At 31.8% G+C, this 20,015-nt stretch overlaps 1 protein-coding gene, 1 long non-coding RNA gene and 1 pseudogene across 51 annotated transcripts in view; 2 read left to right on the top strand and 1 right to left on the bottom strand.

Annotated features, from left to right (window-relative positions):
- The window catches only part of LOC145292850 (uncharacterized), a 200,518-nt gene that overhangs the window by 48,208 nt on the left and 132,295 nt on the right, over nucleotides 1-20,015 (top strand). For 2 of the 50 annotated variants that reach the window (XM_080138919.1, XM_080138911.1), the window contains exon 1: nucleotides 8,971-9,239. The exons of 44 other annotated variants lie outside the window; for them this stretch is intronic. The gene's annotated coding sequence lies outside the window, so the exon portion shown is untranslated. Of the gene's footprint in view, nucleotides 1-8,970; nucleotides 9,240-20,015 lie in introns of those variants that run through there. 4 more of the 50 variants (XM_080138939.1, XM_080138932.1, XM_080138921.1 and 1 more) reach the window with 3 other exon arrangements.
- Nucleotides 1-20,015, bottom strand: part of LOC145292853 (uncharacterized) — a 62,409-nt gene that overhangs the window by 34,970 nt on the left and 7,424 nt on the right. The window lies entirely within an intron of this gene.
- LOC145293564 (U2 spliceosomal RNA) lies at nucleotides 5,666-5,802 on the top strand (annotated as a pseudogene).

The raw sequence follows: 20,015 nt of genomic DNA, 5'->3' as shown, positions 1-20,015 counted from the left end.
AAGAATCAGAATCGGGGGTGGGGGGATATTAGAATCGCCTCATCACTAATATATATATTAATGTGTAGTTGTAAGATTATACAGCTAAAAACAATGTTTAAAGTTCCCGAAATTCATACATGGATCTATAATGTAACAGATTAAGTACTAGGTAAATTTAATTCTAAGTGACACTTTTCTGGAGGTTGAAGGTGCAACCCTCACTGTGGGTGATACTAGAAATAGAATTGTGCATTACTGTAATGACCCGTCAGCAAATGACTAAGCCGCTACATAATGTGACGTCACAGCAGAGGAAGAGAAGGGAAAGAAAAATCGTAGAACAAGACACCACATGGTGAGAAGATCAGCAAGGTGTGCCGGCATGAGGTGGATGTGTGGCCATGTGGTGGCGTGAGAGACTTTTAAAGCACATGTTCAAGACTTTTAAAACGAAATGCAATGCTTTTTTTTTTTTTTTTTTTTTTAAGTACCATGAATAAATGCCTTTTATTTCAACTAAAAAAGATGAGTCAGATTTCCTTGTGTTCCTTTGCTACTGTCTCAGGGCACATTGCCACTTTGATGTAGGGGGCTACTATCAGTGACATACGCTAGAGGGGTACTATGTCAGTTCACGTTACACTTGAACTTCTGCATGTCAGTACAGTTGGAAGCAAGAACCACAAGGAATTCCAAAGTCTAGCGATTCTGGGGAAGAAACTACTAGAGTAGAAGGTTCTCTTACATCTAAGGATCTCTACTGTGAAGGGGTGGGATTTAGCTGCTTGTCGGGTATTTACGTCAGGGGGGTACAAGTGCTTGCAGTTTGTTGGGGCAATCACCATTAAAGTACTTGTAGAACAAGCAGAGGGATGCAACATTTCGTCGATGGAACAGAAAAATGCATTGAGAGAAGAACGCTCGTAGTCTGAATAATTCAAATAATCCTGATCTAAAAAATTCACATAGTATCTGTTCTGTTATTGGGCAAGAGCTAGTATATTTTGTTCATCATGGTACCATCTTCCTTGGCATTACCTTCTCCCATTTCATAGCTTAGGTCAATAGCAATCCACTATTCATTAACAAATTCAACATTATGTATACTCGCAAAATAGCATATTTTGTTTGTTATTCCGTTGGTTATTGACACAGCTGAGCTGGGGCTCCACTGCACCCAGGCTGACTACTTCTTACAGAGGTCCAGTTCACCAGATAAGTGAGGTTGGGACTAGGGTAGCCGGATGTTGATAGTTGGTCAGGTATCTTTTCCAGCCAGATGTCCAGATGTTTCTTGAAAGTGTAGGAGAACACTCTCCCCTTATTTTTCTTATTTCAGCTGGAATACAGTTGAATGTACTTGTGTCACCGTGGTGGATGAAGGATTGATCCTTTGTGTAGTTCCAGGTGTGGTTTTTATATAGCACATCCTCCCTCGCCGCTGGTGGATTATTTCTACTATTGTTGTGTTTGGAATCCTTCCTTCCAAGATTTTCCATATATAAGATATCATTCTCTTCAACTCTTTGTAGTGAATGCAGTTGCAATTCTCTCAGCTTCTTCCAGTAATTCATTTGGTCTACTCCACATATTTTGCTGGTGAATGTTCTCTGGGGTGTTTCTATTTTGCATATATCTGTTACTTTTTGTGGAGACCACAGTTGAGAAGAGTATTCCAGCCTTGTGAAGACAAGGATTTCTGTAATGTGAACAAGCACTCACTGTTCTTACTACTCCTGAAGGTTCTCGGTGTCCATCCTGTTAGTTGCCTAGCGACCGCTGTAGTGTGGTCAATATGTTGTGTGAAGATGGCATCTTTGCTCATATAAACCCCTAGATCCTTCATTACTCCTTTGATGTGATTTCTTGTTGCCCACACCAGTATCCAGATTTTTCTTTGATGGTCTTTATTCCCGTATTGGAGTAGTTCAAATTTATCTCCGTTTAGAGACATATTGTTGTGTCATTAGCCCATTTTATAATTTTGTTGAGGTCTTGTAAAAGTTTTGAGTTATGTGGTGTGGGGATCTTTTTCATGATTCATGCGTCGTCAGCTAAAGATGTTGCTCTGGTGTGTTCCAGGTCTCTATCTGTTAGTAACCATTATAAGAAACAAGAGGACCTAATACTGAACCTTGTGGTACGCCGCTGATGACCTCACTTGCCTCTGATAAACTCCCTCGAATCGTTATTTTTTGCGTCCTGTCCGAGAGGAAGCTATGTATCCATATCCCAAGTTTTCTACAAACTCCGAGCGAGCGAATTTTATACAGGAGTATACTGATGTCTACTTTGTTGATAGTTTTTGCGAAATCTATACAGATGACGTCTACACTATCTCCATCTTGAATATCATGTGGGATGTTCTCATAGTGAGACAGGAGCTGTGACAAGCAGGAGCATATTCGCAATAGTTTTTTTTTTGTTTTTTTTCAGTTTTGAAACTAAAAATATCTGTAAACATCTCGTACAATTACTTCCAATCTCACAGAATATATCAAAGGAATATACAGATCAAATTCTTTTATTTCATCAAAAAGCTGCAGATGTGTACATGCACTTTTCTTTATTAAAGCGTACAGATTATTCTAAACATGTTATTGCTATTTTAACTTGATCATGCAAAAAATATTTATCTGGATTCAAAATCTAATTGCTGGCTTCCGTTGATTCTCAAACCAGTTTGTCTTTAAAAAGGGGGTGGCAAATGGCCTAGCAATGCTTTCCTTTGCAAATAGAAAGTTGCTAATATGGGATGTGACTTATGTCAATACATTTGCACCCTTATCAGCAACAAACTCTGAACATGCAGCAGTGTAGGCGATCAAAATATGCTGGTCTTCGCGACATATTTGTGTTCCGGTCAATTAATGCAGACCGATAGAACCATCACCACACCAGAAGCCATCATGAATTGACTTGGCTTTGAGTGACATTCCATCACTGCTATTTCAAGGAAATGCCTTCAGTCTGCTCTCGGCCTGCCAAACCAGCAGGACATCTGATCGAACTTAATATTTGATATTGGTTTTTGAAAAGTGATGTGTTGCTTAATTATTTGTTTTGTTTTTTGTTTTGTTGTTGTTAAATATTTTTTTAAATATTGTTTGGTAGATTGGGATTTTGAAATCATTCCTACCAATAAGTTTTCAATACAAAAATGTTATTTGATCTTTAGAAATTTCAGTAATTTTGAAGTGCTCATCACATCAACTCCTCACCCTTTCCACTAGTAAAGTTGTTTAACCTAAGGATTCCAACTTATTTCATAATTATGAGTATAGAAAATGAACCTTTTTCTTTTTTTTCTGATTTCAAAGAAGTCTCAATTCTCTACTTAACGAGAATTGGTATTTCAAATTATTTTCTGTGTAGTTTAGGTTGAAAGACATAATCGTTTATCCAATTTTTAAACAAGTTGTTTTTCTTTTCAAACCAAATAATCGCCACTTGCTAATCACAAAGTACCAATGTTGCAACGGTAGATCGTTTTCACATTTTGATGGTTCTTTATGGTTGTGTCAATTGCGTAACTTTTGCAAAATAGTAAAAATTGAACTAAAGAAAAAGAACCAACTGACCTCATTTTGATACAACTTTTATCTGTTATCGTATCTGGTTAGAATTTCTGGTATTCTCCATTTTTCTTTCTTTCTCTCTCTCTCTCTCTCTCTCTCTCTGTCTCTCTCCCTCTCTCTGTGCACATCGTTCACATTGTTAATAAGTAGGTTTGCAAACACTTTTTAAAGATTGTGTCAAGCTGGGTTATTATACTTGGCTCAAACTTGTAAAAAGAAAAAATCGTAATGTGTGAAATGAGGATTAAATTTTTTTTAAAAATTGGAGAAAATATGTTGTATTGGTTAAAAAAAACAAAAAAAAAATTCTTCAAAGAAAAACCTTTTTATGGAAATGTCGCCATGCAATTGTTATTCTTTTGGTCCTTATTAAAAAAAAAAAAAAAATAGATCAGAATAGACTTACTAAGAAACTGTTCAAGAATAATAAGCTCCACCATTTTATGTTTCTATAATAAAAAAAAATATCCCAGAAGAATAATCAATCGCTTATAGCATGTAATTGAAAAAAAAAAATATTAATCGATGTTAGAAGGAACAAGTGAAACATGCATGGTCCCCTGTGAATACACAGTGAACGAGGCATAAAAAAAATGACTAAGTTCAGCATTACCCCCCCTCATTTAGTCCCAAATGCCCCCAGTGGACATAAAAATGAACAGTGAAGTTTTAGGCCTTAACATATGTAAATTTCAGTTCTGTACCATGCAATAAAAGAAATTACTAAGTCCATCATTTGCCCTCCCCACCCCATTTAGCCTCAAATCTCCAAGGCCTTAACATATTTAAATTTGAGTTCAGCACCATGCAAAACTGCTAAATAGACATACACAGAAAATTTTGGACAAATATGGTAAAATAGTCCCCAAAATGTAGTGTTTTGATTAGCCCTAAAACAGCCCCCTGGGGCACACCCAAGAGTTATCGCGAAGTATAGACAAACAAAATTATATAGAAATCAGTTAGTTAAAACTTTTCAGAAAGTTTTATAAAATCCAAGGCATCAATTTTTTTTTTTTTTTTTAAGCACAAAAGTGTCAATTTTAGCCATTTTAACCGGAAAGGCACCCCTAAGAGGGGCAACCGGGGTTTCCCCAGAAAATCCATTCTGTTACTTTTTTTTACTTGTATCATGTTTAATGTTTGTGCAAAAATTCCAAAGTGTAGTTATGGAGAAAAATGCAGACAGATGAGTGGATAATGGTGAATTTACAGGTCCACCCTCTTATTTTACCTAATATTATGGTATACAATTAATTATATGAAATAGTTTAATGTTTATTGTAAACAAATGTACCTATTTATCTAGTAGCTAACAAAGATAGATTAATATAGATTTTTTTCTGTTCTGAATGTTGTATAGAGATGCACTTTTTAGATAATTGAAAAATCTTTTCAGTGTAACAATATTCATAGTCGGAATAGGTATTTCTTGAAATGAGACGTTCTTGTATTGTAAAGAACATGCAGAAAAGAATAAATGGCTAGAGAGAATCAAATATTGGTTTGTTAGATTAATTTTATGTATTTATAATGTTAGGTCATTTATCACATTAACAATGAGGTTAAATACCATTTTTAGTCTCATGCAAGCAACTCTAGAAGTCACTCGGTCGGTCTGTTCGTAACAATTTTGTGCTTGGCCTTTTTGGTTAAGATCAAAGGTCTGTTAATAGATGCTGTTCTTAGCTTTTTAAGCTTTTCTTGGCCTTTTGACCAAGATCAAAGTGTAGTATCGAGAGAAACTTGATTTTGTTTAGTTCTGGAGTGACAAGGATGACCAACGACCCCCACAATCCCCTCTTTTGAGTTGGCCATGTGCCTAAGTTTTTTGTGCATTGTTGATTTTCACTGTATTTTTAACATGAATAAAAGATTTAATATCTCAAAGTGTAGTATCTGCCGGAACAGATACTGCAAGCAAAGACCGTATGTGGGGACAACCCCACATATAAGATCTTGGTCAATGTAGGGGCAACCCTTCATACCAATTGTCACTATCCAGCTCCCCTACTCCCCAGTGAGTTGGTCCCCATTTCCCCTTCACTCCTCACATTAAAAATCGGCCTTGTGCCTAATTTGCTCGGTGAGTGAGCAAATAAATACCCATTTCTTGGCCTTTTGGTCAAGATCAAAGTGTAGTATCTGTCCTTACTACATGCTGTACTTATGTTTGTAACTTTGTGATATAAAGTGGGGAATCACTTTTCTGTATTAATTTAATGTAAAATGATCACCCACTTACAACCAATCAGTCTCAAAGCCATTCAAGTCATTCTTCAGATCATTCAGGTTGTTTTTGAAGGATTCCAGTTATTTTTTAAGCATTCAAGTCATTCTTAAGGTCATTCAATTCATCCTTAAGTTCATTAAAGTCATTCTAAGTCATTTACTTTTTATTTATTTAAGTCATTTCAGCCCATTTTTCGGTCATTTTAGTTTATCTTTAAGAATTTCATGTCATTCACATTCATTACATGAGAGCACACGACTAATGGCTATCGGCCTTGTTATATTCAGAACAGGTTATTAATTTGTATATTACTTCTATTAGAACAAACAATTACTAACATGGAGCTAATTATTAAAATAGATTTTCCTTAATGTAATATGCAAATGACGTTACTCTTTGAATATAGATTCCCTTTGACTAAATAGTATATATAGAAATCAAGCTGGAATATAAGTGTATGTCTGTATGAAAATTAATTTGTGAAACGGTGTACCTTTTGTACATATTAATCAAATTATGAACAGACAGGAATACAACTTTATTTATTATTAACTAAAATATCATATATATATATATATATATATAATGCACAGAATTTAATTTCATGAGAAAATTTAGGTGACACAATTATTTTTAGACGAGAGGAGCCTTTTAATTTTTGGTATAGCACTATATTGCAATCATTTAAAAATAAGTCCACCAGAAATAACTGGACACTCCCACCGTAAATAGAATAAAATGTGAATTAATGAGATGTCCTTTTGCAAAGTAATATACAAATTAATAACCTCTCGCGTGCGTGCACATTTATAAAAATTAAATGGGAAATAGCTCACTGCTTAAATAAACTTATTTCCGTTTTTAAAGGCAACTTGTGTAGTCTAATCATTGAAACTAAATTAAATCCAGTTTCTATAATATTTCTAAATAGAACAAGACAATTCTGCGGCGTGGTTTGCTTGTAGCATTTTTTTAAAGAATAAAGTGTTTTAGAAGGCTTACTTTTTTAATTGTCAGCCTGGAGAATGGATATGTTTTCCACTAATGATGAGTTATACGCTCGAAAGGACCTATGGAATAAATACCATCCAGTTTAAAAAAAAAAAACATTCAGGTAAATAAATAAAAAAAATTATTGAATTATTTATTTTTCTGCTTATAAGCCTTCAAAAACACCTTTTACAATTCTACACAAGTTGCCTTTAAAAACGGAAATAAACTTATTTAAGCTGTGGCTTATTTGCCATTTAATTTTTAAATGATAATTAATGTATTTTGTGCTTCCATAAATTCAACATGTGATCCACTTTTCAGGAAATGTCGTAAGAAGTTTGGATATTTGGTGTATGTTAAATAGTATGTGATAAAGCCCTGTGCCTGCCAATACTTTTCAACCTTTTTCCAATGTATATGTAGCTAGTATGTGTGTGTGTGTGTGTGTATATATATATATATCTATATATATATCTTTGTTTTATTTTACTTCAGTCGAAGTTCTCAGAAATCAAGGGGCCCACAACCTGGGCCTAACACTTGAACTCTATATGAGATACATAGATATTCGAATGTTCCATTTAAGTTCTTTATCTCTCAAGCACTGAGTTAGTAAAGAAATTGAGAACATAATTTTCATCTGTCCAATTAACCATTTTTATACGTTGTAGTATATCTCTCATGTTCGTCTCATGATCTTACTGGATTCCAGGACAAGAATTTATCGAGTCTGGTGGAGTATTCAGCTTCGTGCTATTATTTGAGGTAATATCACTTGGAGAAGGTGCACCATTCCTCCTAAAAGCTAATGTGGGTTAGCCATAATGAGATCTTATTTGTGCAGCGAATACTATGTGATTTTGAATATTTGGTCGGGATTTACTTCTGTGGGAAAAGTATGCTCATGCCAGGTTGTTCTGACAAAACCCTGGATAGAGAGACCTTAGAGGACAGTGTCTACACACATGTGTGCATTCATAAACGTCCCTAAAAGTTGAGGCGATAATTCAAATGTAAGGGACTAAACTCTTCCTAGCTTTCTGAGCAAAGTAATTCATATTGAATATAATTTGTTGAAAATTACAATATATATATATATATATATATATACATACACACACACACTTTAATATAAGATTATTTATATTTTAGTTACACACTTGCACGCATGTTTCATGTTTGAAACTAGATGAACTTCTATACATAATCGTTAGTTTACAACTAGAACTGAAACCTGCCTATAAATATGTGGCCAGAAAGTTTGTGTGGCATTATATAAAATAAATATATAGCTTTATTTATAAAGCACTTTTATAAAAATATGTATTTATAATTTTATAACCAAATATATTTATCATTTTTAACCAAAATTTACTTATTAAATTTCTGCAATGTTCAGATACCAATTAAACTAAAGTCAATATGAACTTAGTTAATTAAGCTCAACAATTATCAGTATTTACTAATTGAAAGGCTATTAATTAAATATATATAGAGATACGAAAGTTTGGGAGATTTTGTATTAAATTATTAAAAAAAATAAACCAATAAACTAAATGACTATTTAAATTATTAAATAAATATAAAAACACAAAAAATAAATAACAAATATCTAATAATTAGAATAAGAAATATGAAAGTATGTTGCATACACAATTCAAAATTCATCAATAAAATGAAGAGAGGAGACGAGTTCGTTGCTTGTATTTGAGAAACTTAGAAACTGTATATTTTTATATTTATTACAGTTGTATCTTATGTCTGATGATTTGCTATTTTGGAATATCTTTTAATGAAATAATGTTTAAACTTGTCCTAATGGTTAAGAAACGATTATAACACTGAAGAAATACATCTTGTGATAAACCTGTTATAATATGTTGTTGTCTTGGTTATTGCGAAGTTATATATATATATATATATATATATATATATATATTTGGTATACTATTGGGATAAAGATGTAAGTTATCCTGACACTTTTTCTCCCTACTGAGGAGTAAAAGTATTATTTGCCTACATTTCAGGTGTGCAACCCAAACTAAATCTTTCATCCTTAGCTTGTGTTCAATTCTAATTTTATAATGCATATCTCCCCATTCTGGCTGTTCTAGACTGGGTGGCAGCTGAAGAGCCTGACGTTTTTAAATAGAGGAGAGCGGTGGGGTTGCTGGGGAGGGGGATGTGTGCCTTCTGATAGATGTAATGCTATCCTCCTGGTGCCACCGTTTCTGCTGCTGCTGTTTCGTTTACACTAGAGATGGGAATAGAGGCGAGTGGCTCTCACTCTGCTTATAAGTCACACCCGATTCTTCTGTAGTTGCCTAGGGAACCTCTTTGCAAGCTCTTCCTCTCGGGCTGGTGTCAGGATTTACTCAATACAAGACCCACTCTATCTAGAGGAACACCTTACAGCTTGCCTTTCTTCATCTTGATACCCGCTGCTCTGTCAGGTATGGTTTCTGTGAACACATCATCGTTAAATAACGGCTTAGCAAAATGTGCATTCTATACAATTTTTTTTACTAAAGTTTCTCAAATTTAAAACCCTGGATTTTTATTATACTCGAGTTATAATTTACCAGTAAATATAATTTGCTTTTGCTTTGAAAAATATCAAACCAATTTATCTGACTTTCTTTTTGTAGAATTTGGTTTTTATTAAACATTTTATCTTTTAAGATTTTGTATAACGATAATTGATTATCTATATTTAATTAGATGATCAATCCTGATTGATATAGTGTGAAATTTTGATTCCTATCAAACTTGGAAATATTTTTTTATATCATTTAATGAGCTTTTATCCTAAGGAAAAATTTTAAATAATATATATTTGGTTTTATATCTATTTGTATCAATTAAATTTGAAAGTAACATTCCTATCAAAAACTTTGGAATATTTTTATATCATTTAATACGCTTTTCTCCTAAAAATTTTTAAATAATATATGTCTGAGACTCGTCTTTGAATAAGTTGCAGAAATGTGTTCACTTATAAAACTTTTATTTATACAAATATTATGACTACATAATAAAATATAGCTCTACTTGTTATTGTGCACTATTACATAATCCAATAAATATACTGTATTCATCTCATATGAAAAAAACTCAGAAGCACTTAAGTTATGAAAATATATGCCAATTAAACAGAATTTTCTATGTTTTTAGTATGACGATTTCTTATGGGAATGAAACTCTGAATATTCTGTGTAGCTAAATTGCCATATTTTCATAATTTACTAGCTAGCCCTATTCACCTATTGGGTATTTTGGAACAAATATTTAAAATTAATACATAAAATATATCCCCTCATAACATTTCATGTGGGCACACGAAATTATATATATATATTATAGAACATTTAAAAATAAAATGTTTAAATTCAATGTTATTTCTCACGGTTAATGGTAGCCGATTGGATACGGTCTTTGCTAATCGAGCCAGAGATGGCTCGTGTTGCCGGGTTCGAATCTGTCAACTGGTGTTAATCGTGACACCCTGCACTGAAGATTCCCGAAAGGGTGAAACACTAGTGTTTGTAGCTATTTAATTATTATCGTAAAAAATAATTATAATATATGTATATAGTCTATGTATGAGAGAAATTTGAAATTAATTTGTAATTTGCCTTAAATACTTTCTCATAAACTAGTGTAACTATATAGAATTTGTTTTCTATCATTTTTTTTTTTTTTTTTTTTTTTCACTCCTATTTTTTCAAATATAATAGACATTCTTCACCAAACTTTTCACAAATTTGCAGAAGATAAACATTTTTTTTAATTTCAAAAGTCATGTTGTGTTAGACTTTTTCTCAAACTTTCGAGAGTTAAGACTTTTGAAAATGTTTTAATTTACACTCTGCCTTGCAAAATTATATTGCAACTTTTTTGGGGGAAAAAAGTACATGCGTGCATGTATGATTTATAGTAATAATTATGTAATTGCACTGAAAGTGTACTTTCATCTGAGATGTCATTCTCACATTTCAGACCAATTCTTAATGTGCATCTTGTCAAAGTCTGCAATCTGTACAGAATTTCAAACTGAATCTTTTAATTCCAGAAAGAAGTTGTGCCTTAGATACTTGAAAGTTCAAAATGGCCTTCAAAACCTTGTAGGTGATGCCCTTTTCTCTTCCCTGCAACTACTTTCCTCACAGATGAGACGTTGCGGGCTTGTCTCTGCTCCATCATTATTTTCATGGCAAGTGCTCGACTGAACTCCAATTTATGGTCCTCCCTTGTCAAACTTTCACAAAACACTCGATTAGCTACAACCACTACATATGATTTACCACACTCTCTATCTGTGCTTAAATCTACATGCAGATTCCATGAACAAAGCTTCTTTCCCAGAACTGCCCACCTGTAAAATAACTGTTCTGCTGGTCTGCTTCCCTATTGAATATACAACATGGTAGCTTTCAAATCCAATGTAAACAAGTTCTTGATGAGCTGTCCCCGTAAATAATCAAATTCTACCCAATTTACACCATTAATGATTCCTATACTACCACCTTACATTCATTAACCCCCTTATCCTTGAGTGGCCTTTGGCCCTTGATAAATGGTGACTCTCAAGTAAATGAAAAAAAAGTCATGACCCGGTCAAAGTCTTAAGTAATTTATAATTATATTCTTATTATAATCCGTACTGAACTTAAGATTGTCACTTGCAATTGATTATACTTAGCACTTTATCTGTTGTGCCACAAAGATTACACAACTGAAAACATTTTGTGAATAACATCAAAGATGAGAACACTAGTCCAAATGACAAAAATTACTAATCCTCATCTATAAAATTTCAAAATCTAATCATTTGAAATGTTAATTCTTATTGCATTTAAAATTAACTTATTCTTTAATCTATTAATAATGGAGATTTGGTATCTGTCTGAAAGCGAAACTATACTACTTCTATTAATAAGGCACAACTTTGTCTTTTCTATTTCGTTAGACTAATGTACTATTTTTCAGTGCTCAGTTCAGGAGGATAGGGTAATATATAGTATGTAAGTTTATCATGATACCATTCATCCAGGCATTGCCTCCTCCCTTTTGGGAGGGGAGGAGGATAGTGTAATATATTTTCTGTGGTCATGGATCATCCTCCCAGGCATTATCTTCTACTTTGTGATAATGTATTTGTTCATTATGATGCCATCTCATACAAGCAAAAATATCTGGCTGAATGAAGCATACATTTTGCTAGAAGTGTTGATAAATTTACAATCAAGTTTTGTAATGTAAATATCAAATTGTAGCATAAACTTAAAATAATAATTGCCACCTTTTTTCGTTTTTTTGTAAATTAATCTTTTCTTATTGCTATTTATCTTTTTTATTTATTTTTTTAATATAAAAGGTCATTTCTTCTATCAAACTTGATTCATTTAATATCTCTACACTGGAAATTTGGTGGCAGAAAAATTTTCCAAAACTAAATCCATTTTTTTTTTTTTATTTCAATAGACTGATATCTATTTCAACAAATCCAAGTAAAATTAATTTAAAAAAAAAATACCTACATAATGCTAAAGCAATTTCCAGAGACATTTTTGAGGGTCTATCAAATGAAATATTTAACAGTTGATTTGGATATTTCTTGTTATATTTTTTATAGAATTGTAGGTAATTGCTATATATATATATATATATATATGTGTGTTTTTGTTTACTGTTTTTTGGGGAAAGAATTCCAACAAAGTGCTCGATTACAAATAAAAACTTTTTCGATATAAGAGCTTAATATTTATTTATTTAATAGTACAGAACCAATGTTTTTCTGAACTTCTGTACTATTAAATAAATATATATGATAGATACACACACAGATATTCCCCTTGAATTAGAACACTATTAAAGGCTTAATATAATGTAAGATGTTGCATTTTAACTGTTTGTGCTGAAATCCAAGATTATAGGGTTGAGTCATACGAGCTGTATATAGCCACTCTGATGAGTCTTAATAAAGACAAAGGAAAATTGTTTGTAGATAAAAATATTAAAAAATTATGTATTAAATATGTTTTGATTGTAAATTACTCCAAATTTTTCAAAATGTGGCTATAAAATATTTGAGAATTTTTTTTTAAAGATTTCTGTATAGATAAGTTCGCAGTAAAAGAACATAAAAAAGTCCATTGTATGCAATTAAAATTCTGACAATTTCTCACATTTTTATAGGATTGATTCAATTTGCACAAAACGTTTGTTTTTCATCCTATTATTATATATATTTCTTTCCAATATAAACACTATATGCTATGACACAACACGACATGGTCCCTTGAGCTTGTTAAAGTAGAGTGTTTCTGCCGTCTTCTCTGGCAGTATCTCCTCCTTTACTTCCTTTGGGAGAGGAGATTGATTTATTGCCTGAAGCACTTCCAGTGGGGAATACTGAAAAAGCTAAACCCCTTCTCTTTTGGGGGAACTGGATTTCCCCACAGTGAACCTGACTTGTATTCACACACACTTTCTGTAAGATGAAAATTCAATATTTACTATAATTATTTTTCAAGTCAAACTTGGTATTTTTTTTTTTTTTAGCCCAACAAGTTGCAGTTTCAAACACTGGAAATTCAGGTATTGATGGCTGATCAAATTAATATATATTTTGTTGCAATAAAATATTAAGCTTCACATAAATGATTGAGCAATCTGGTTATTTCTACTCTACAGTATTTTCCTGTATAATATAATCCCCCCCCCCACTCAATAATAAAGACCAATGTGTATGTACATGTTTACACACACACACACACACATACACACACACACACACACACACACATATGTATGTATATTTTATCTAAAAGAACTTTATTTGCTTATATATTCGAATGCTATTCTAATTAGTAAAAAAAATATATAGAAACATCAACATATATACATATCATTCCGTTATGTGAAAGACAAATTCATTTTCAAGTGGTGAGGGGAGGGGAAACGAGAAAGCAAATAGCAAGTTAGACAACCATTTCAGTTACCCTATCACCTGAATTGAAATCAGTATATAAAAAAAAAGTCTTAACCCTATAATAAAGTTTATGGAATGTTCACCTTCTACATCAGAAATGAGAAGTTCTATATGAAAAATTTAATTACTAACATAATTCTATGATTTTAAGTGAATATTATAGTAATATATCTTGATAAATAGCAATTGCTAAAGCTTTTCTTGCGTCATTTTTTAACGGGGGGGGGGGGAGGGGGCTGTAAACACACACACACACACACGTACACAAAAATGTAAGTTTTTGGCTTAAATCTAATGGAACCTTGTTAAAGGGAGATAATTCATGTTATTCACATACCGGAGAAATGCTTTCAATGCTAGCTTATACTTATACCACCAAAAAAGGAAAACCGAACGTTATCCAAGTAATTTTATCTTTGCTTTGTATTCATGATATACCTAAAGTCTTTTAATTTATTAACAGAAAAATTAATTGACTGGATCTTCAGGTAACATCATTTTAATTTTATAGTAGCATAATCATCCTTGTTGTAGAAAAATATTAAATACAATTTGCTTTTGTTATGTGAATATAGTATGCAAAGTGTTTATTTGATTAAATTTCAATTTAGAAATAAAATGCATTGTTGAATATTTTTTTTATCTCTACATAACTTAAGTATGTGAATATGTTTAGATATTTGCATGTGCAGGATTCGATCTGATTAACTGATCATTATGAATTTTAGGTGTGAAGGTAGTTAATGTTGGTTATATTTAGTTTAATGCAAAGGACGAAAAAGAGTGGGTGGAGGTTCATTATTAACAATGCTTATGAGATATCAATATATAAACATTTCCAAGTTTCAGTTTCTTTGGGATATTTTTAAGGGTTTTAAGGGACTATATTTTGTCCCTTTAAAACCATTAAAAATATCCCAAAGAAACACAACCTATTTGAATTTTTTAAATATGATATGCATTAAATTTGATTCATAATCATTAAAGTTAAGACGATTTTTCTACATTGAAAATGATGTAATCGGAATAAAACTATGGATTCTAGACATAAGATTCAGTATAATTATATTTTGTAAAAGGATATAAAAATGGTTGCAAAACTGTTCTGCTTAATTAAAACATAAAATTTAACTATGCTGGCATATATAATCTTTGGTCCCCCAACCAAAGGAGAGTGTAAATCCACTCTTGTCCGTTCATCTGTTTGTCCGTTCGTCTGTCCACACTTTTCTCAATAACTACACCTTGGAATTTTTTTGAAATTTTGCAAACTCACTAAACCTGATATGAGTAAAGAATGGAACGGATTTTCCAGGAAAACTCTGGTTGCCCCCCAAGGTGCCTTTCAGGTTAAAATGGCTAATATTGACACTTTTGTGCTTATTAAATAAAAATTGATGACTTGGATTTTTATAAAACTTTCTGAAAAGTTGTAACTGATTTCTATATAATTTTGTTTGTCTATTCTTCACAATAACTCTTTGGAGTGCCTCAGGGGCTCTTTTAGGGCTAATAAAAACACTCCATATTTGGGACTATTTTACCATATTTTGTCCAAAATTTTCTGCGTATGTCTATTTAGTAGTTTTGCATGGTGTTGAAATCGAATTTAAATATGTTAAGGCCTTCGGGACTTTTGCGACTAAATATGGGGGTGGGGTGCAAATGATGGACTTGGTCATTTCTTTGTTACATGGTGAAAAACTCAAATTTATATATGTTAAGGCCTAAAACTGCACTGTTTTTCCATTTTCATCAGGATTTGACGTCCCCTGGGGGCTTTTGGGGCTAAATGGGGAGGGGGGAATGCTGAACTTAGTCATTTTTTTTATGCCTCGTTCACGGTGCACTTACAGGGGACCATGCATGCTTTTTTTTTTTTTTTTTTTTTTTTTTTTTGTGAAAGTTTGGCAAGGGAAACCATAGATTGGAGTTCAGTCGAGCACTTGCCATGAAAATAACGATAGTGCAAAGACAGGCTTGCAACATCTTTTCTGTGAGAAAGAGGTTGCTGGGAAGAGAAAAGGGCATCACCTACTAGGTTTTGAAGCCGGTTCTAAACTCTTATTAAGACTGCCAAGAAAATTTGTAAATTTTGATTTTTTTTTTTTTTTTTTTTTTTTTTTTTTTACTCGTGAGTCACCACGTATTGAGGGTTTATGAATGTAAGGTGGTGGTGTAATAATCATTAATCGTGTAAATTAGGTAGAATTTATTTATTATTTATGGGAACGGCTCAACAAGAACTTGTTTACATTGGATTTGAAGGCTACATCATGCATCTGCCAGTCATTTTAAAATGTTGTAGACTAAAATTATTTTCTGGTAAAAGTTGTAAAATTCTGTGTTTCCCCCACCCCAACTAATAGATAAGTTACATGTTTTATCACTTGCCATCTGCAACCTGCAACATGTTTGAGATTCGTGGAGATATATATATGTGTGTGTGTGTGTGTGTGCGTGTGAAAGTGTGTGTCTATACATTTCTCTACACAACATCTCTGTCAATTTTCAGTCTACAGACGCGAAATTTGATATACAGGGTACTGAGATTTGGGAAAATCTTTCTAATCGGTTTTCGGCCAGAAATTTGACTGTTAAGAGGTCAAAATTTAACTATTTGACCTTTGAGAACTCTACCAAACTCCTCCGACAAATTTGGGACTAAACACTTGAAATTTTAGATATTAAGTTAGATCCATGTCCAAGGAACCTATAAGTTGACTTGAGCCCAGAACAATAAATGCTCAGGGGTCAGTTAAAAACAAATTGACCTGCGGTCTCTACCAAATTACTCAGACAAATTCTGGTCTAAACAGTTGAAATTTTACATAAAGGGTATTCAGAGATAGGGCAAGCTTTTTAATCAGTTTGGGTCGAAAATTTGAACTAATGTATGTTTGCATGTGTGCCTAAAACTTTCGACAAAGGCGACGGATTTTCACAAAATCAGTATCGTTTCTAAGCTTGACCTTTCAGATGACAAATATCGAAAAATTGGCTAAAAACATTAATTTCTTCACCTTAAACTGGGCACTTTTCTATAGGGAGGGGTCACTTTTTTCGCCGATATTGTTGAAAGTCATCCCCTCTTTTCGATTGTCTAACCTTAATTAAAACCTACATCACTTCCGGTTTGGCGGTGATCGTAACAGCAAAGACGTCACGTTTTTTCCCCCCATTCTTTTCCTCCTTCGCGGTACGGGTTCGAGCACGCCTTCCTACTACCACTTTTTTTTTTTCTCAACATACACCTCCAAACACCCGGGCAATGATATATATGTATATATATATTTTCAGTATTTACTTGAACAATGCTCCATGCATGAGTTAGAAATTAGAAAACGACTGAAATGTATGTTCTGTTTAAAAAAAAAAAAAAGAAAAAAGTTAGGTTGCAAAGAAGAATAAGTGTTGGAGGGAAAGGAGTGATAACGGTTGTAAGAAAGATTAATTGAATTTCTGAATATGGAACTTTTTTTTTTTTTGTGTGTCATGTTGATAATATTTTAGCAATAAAAACTTGAAAAATAAAATCCATTGCCTTTTATTTTTGTCTTTAATAAAAAAAAATATCTTTTGGAATCAATTTAAAGTGTGTGTGTGTGTGTGGTGTCTTGTAGATTTGTACTAGTTGTATGAAGTTATATAGTGTAAATACTTTTCTCCTGAATAAATACTTCTGAAAACTTTTTCTGAAAATGAGAAACAATTTTGTACGCCCCCTCTACAATTTTAAACATTTTTTATTTATTTATTTTTTTTACAATAGATTGAAGACAATATTGTTAGTACCATTTATTAACGAAAAAAAATCTATTTTTATGAGGATGTTGATTTGTGTGTAAGGAAAGGGGTGGGTAGTTTTCTATATATAACCTAAAATGACCCCCCCCCCCTGGGGTTTGTATTTCCATCCTCTTAAACTGATTACTTTGCATTCTTTTATTATCTTGGTTTCTTGAATGTTGGAAAAATTTTATCTTGGTAAAACCAAAAAAATTAATAAACCCTTAAAGCACCATGATCATAATTGAGCTGTATTATTGCTATTATTATTCACATTATGTGTCTAAATGCCTATACACTTTTGATAAGTTTTTTTCATGTTGAAAGATTTCAAGATTAATAATTAAATTAATAATGAAAAGTAATAATTTTTAAAAAAAAAAAAAATCTTGTTTTGGTTTTTAAAAAATATTCTAAATTGTTATACCAGATCAACATTTCAAGTGTGATTAAAAAATTTTTTTTTTTTTTTTCCATTATTTAAAAATATTTTAGTAAAAACTTCTGCAAAATGTGGAGATGAACATATAAACAAATAAAAAGAATCCCTTGTAATCTAAGTAATGTATGTAAGACACTCTATCAAAACCTCCAATACTAATGATTACTACAATACTATCTCATTGATTACTGTACACGCAATAACCCTTATCCCTGAGTGGCCTTCGGGCCTTGATAAGTGGTGACCCCCATGTAAAAGAAAAAAAAATGCCAGATAATCATATGCACTAGAACACAGGATGGATAAAATGAATTTCTGTATAGAACCGTTTTGTCTCCTTCTGAAGATTAAAATAAAGATGTCATGTTACTAAACTTTATGTCAAGAATCCTTATTCCAATTTTGATTAAAATCCATTACATGATTTTGTTTCTAGAAATGTCTAAAATTTAAAGTATCTTCAATTTTAAGAAAGTGAAATTCAAGAAATGTTGCTTAATTGATGTCGAACGATGATGCGTTGAATTCGGCACAAATCTGAAATATTGGAGTTTGTGACAACCCCCCCCCCCCCCCCAAGAAAAAAAAACCTTAGAAGAAACTGAAAATTAGGGCATCTTAATTGATGTCTAATATTTTCGTTACTAGGGTATTACATGCAATAAATCTAAAGAGAAAATAGCACAAATCAACTCCGAATTATAAAACTAAATTTTTATTTTACTAAAACGAAATAAAAACAATATTTACCAAATAAACACTTGGTACTAATATTAAGAGAAATGTAATCGTGCAAGGGAAGTAACTCTTCACTTTAAGTCGACTATTCAAACTGTATGTCAGATAAATTCGAAAACGCATACAACCCTTGATCTATAAGAAATTAAGAAAACATTTTATTTATCCGAAACTTAAATATTTACCTAAATGCTGGAAATTCCTTTTTGGGAGTTTCTTTCGGCTAAAGCAAGGTCCGTTAAAACAGACTGCAGTTAGTGAAGGTCACAAGATAGGTCAACAGTGAGTATAACTTCTCCATTTTGTAAGTGCGGCGTCTTCTATACACAATTTTTGGATTATTCTAGAATGTTTTTGAGTTGGAAAAAGAATTTTTGTTCTCTTGATGTTCTGGATTGTTTTTTAATTAAAAGAACATTTATGTATTTTCTTTATTTAATTTTAATAAATATTAATCATTTAATAATTATATTACCCATTTTATATTAATCACATTATTATTTATTTATTATAAAATACTTTATTTATTATAATATATATCAATAATATAATTAATACTTATATTATTGATTTATTAATATAAAATATTTTAATGTAAGGTACATGCTTTATTATGACAATTTATTGTTAAAATTTCACAAGTCTGAGCTATCTGCAGTTTTACAAAGCGCTTTCACTCCTCTCTTTGATAACTTTGTATGAAACTAAAAGTAAAGATCACATTGCTCACCTTTATGTCTAACAGCTGTTTTCACAAATTCATAATGATCAGTTGATGAGTTTAGAATCTTGTACATGAATATAGATATACACATGTATATAGATGTATATACATGGATATAGATATATACATAGAGAGAGAAAAAAAAAGTATCAAATAAAGTTATGTGTTCATCAAGATTTTATCTTTATTTCAAAACTTCCTCTATTTTGTTGAATACTATTTCCATTATATATATATATATATATATATATATATATATATATAAAAATTACAATAAGTTTACCAAGGTAATCAAAATGGTAAACTTAAAATATATTATAAATATTAAAGAGTTAATATTTACAAGTAAAGTAATCTCAACCAGATGTAAAAGCTCAATAAAACCGAAAAGGAAATAGAGCTTATATGAACAAATGATTAATAAAACATGTTAAAAAACGTCTTGAAAAAGAGTTAAAAACATATTTAATTTTAAAAAGGAAGCGCAAGATAAGTGATAGTCCTATATATATATGTTTGTAATTATTATGCATGCATATATA

Source organism: Euprymna scolopes, chromosome 14, assembly GCF_053919585.1.
Source record: "Euprymna scolopes isolate OS-2025 chromosome 14, ASM5391958v1, whole genome shotgun sequence".
Lineage (NCBI taxonomy): Eukaryota > Metazoa > Mollusca > Cephalopoda > Sepiida > Sepiolidae > Euprymna > Euprymna scolopes.
Note: the sequence above shows the minus strand (reverse complement) of the source record. Positions and strands in the feature narration are given on the sequence as shown.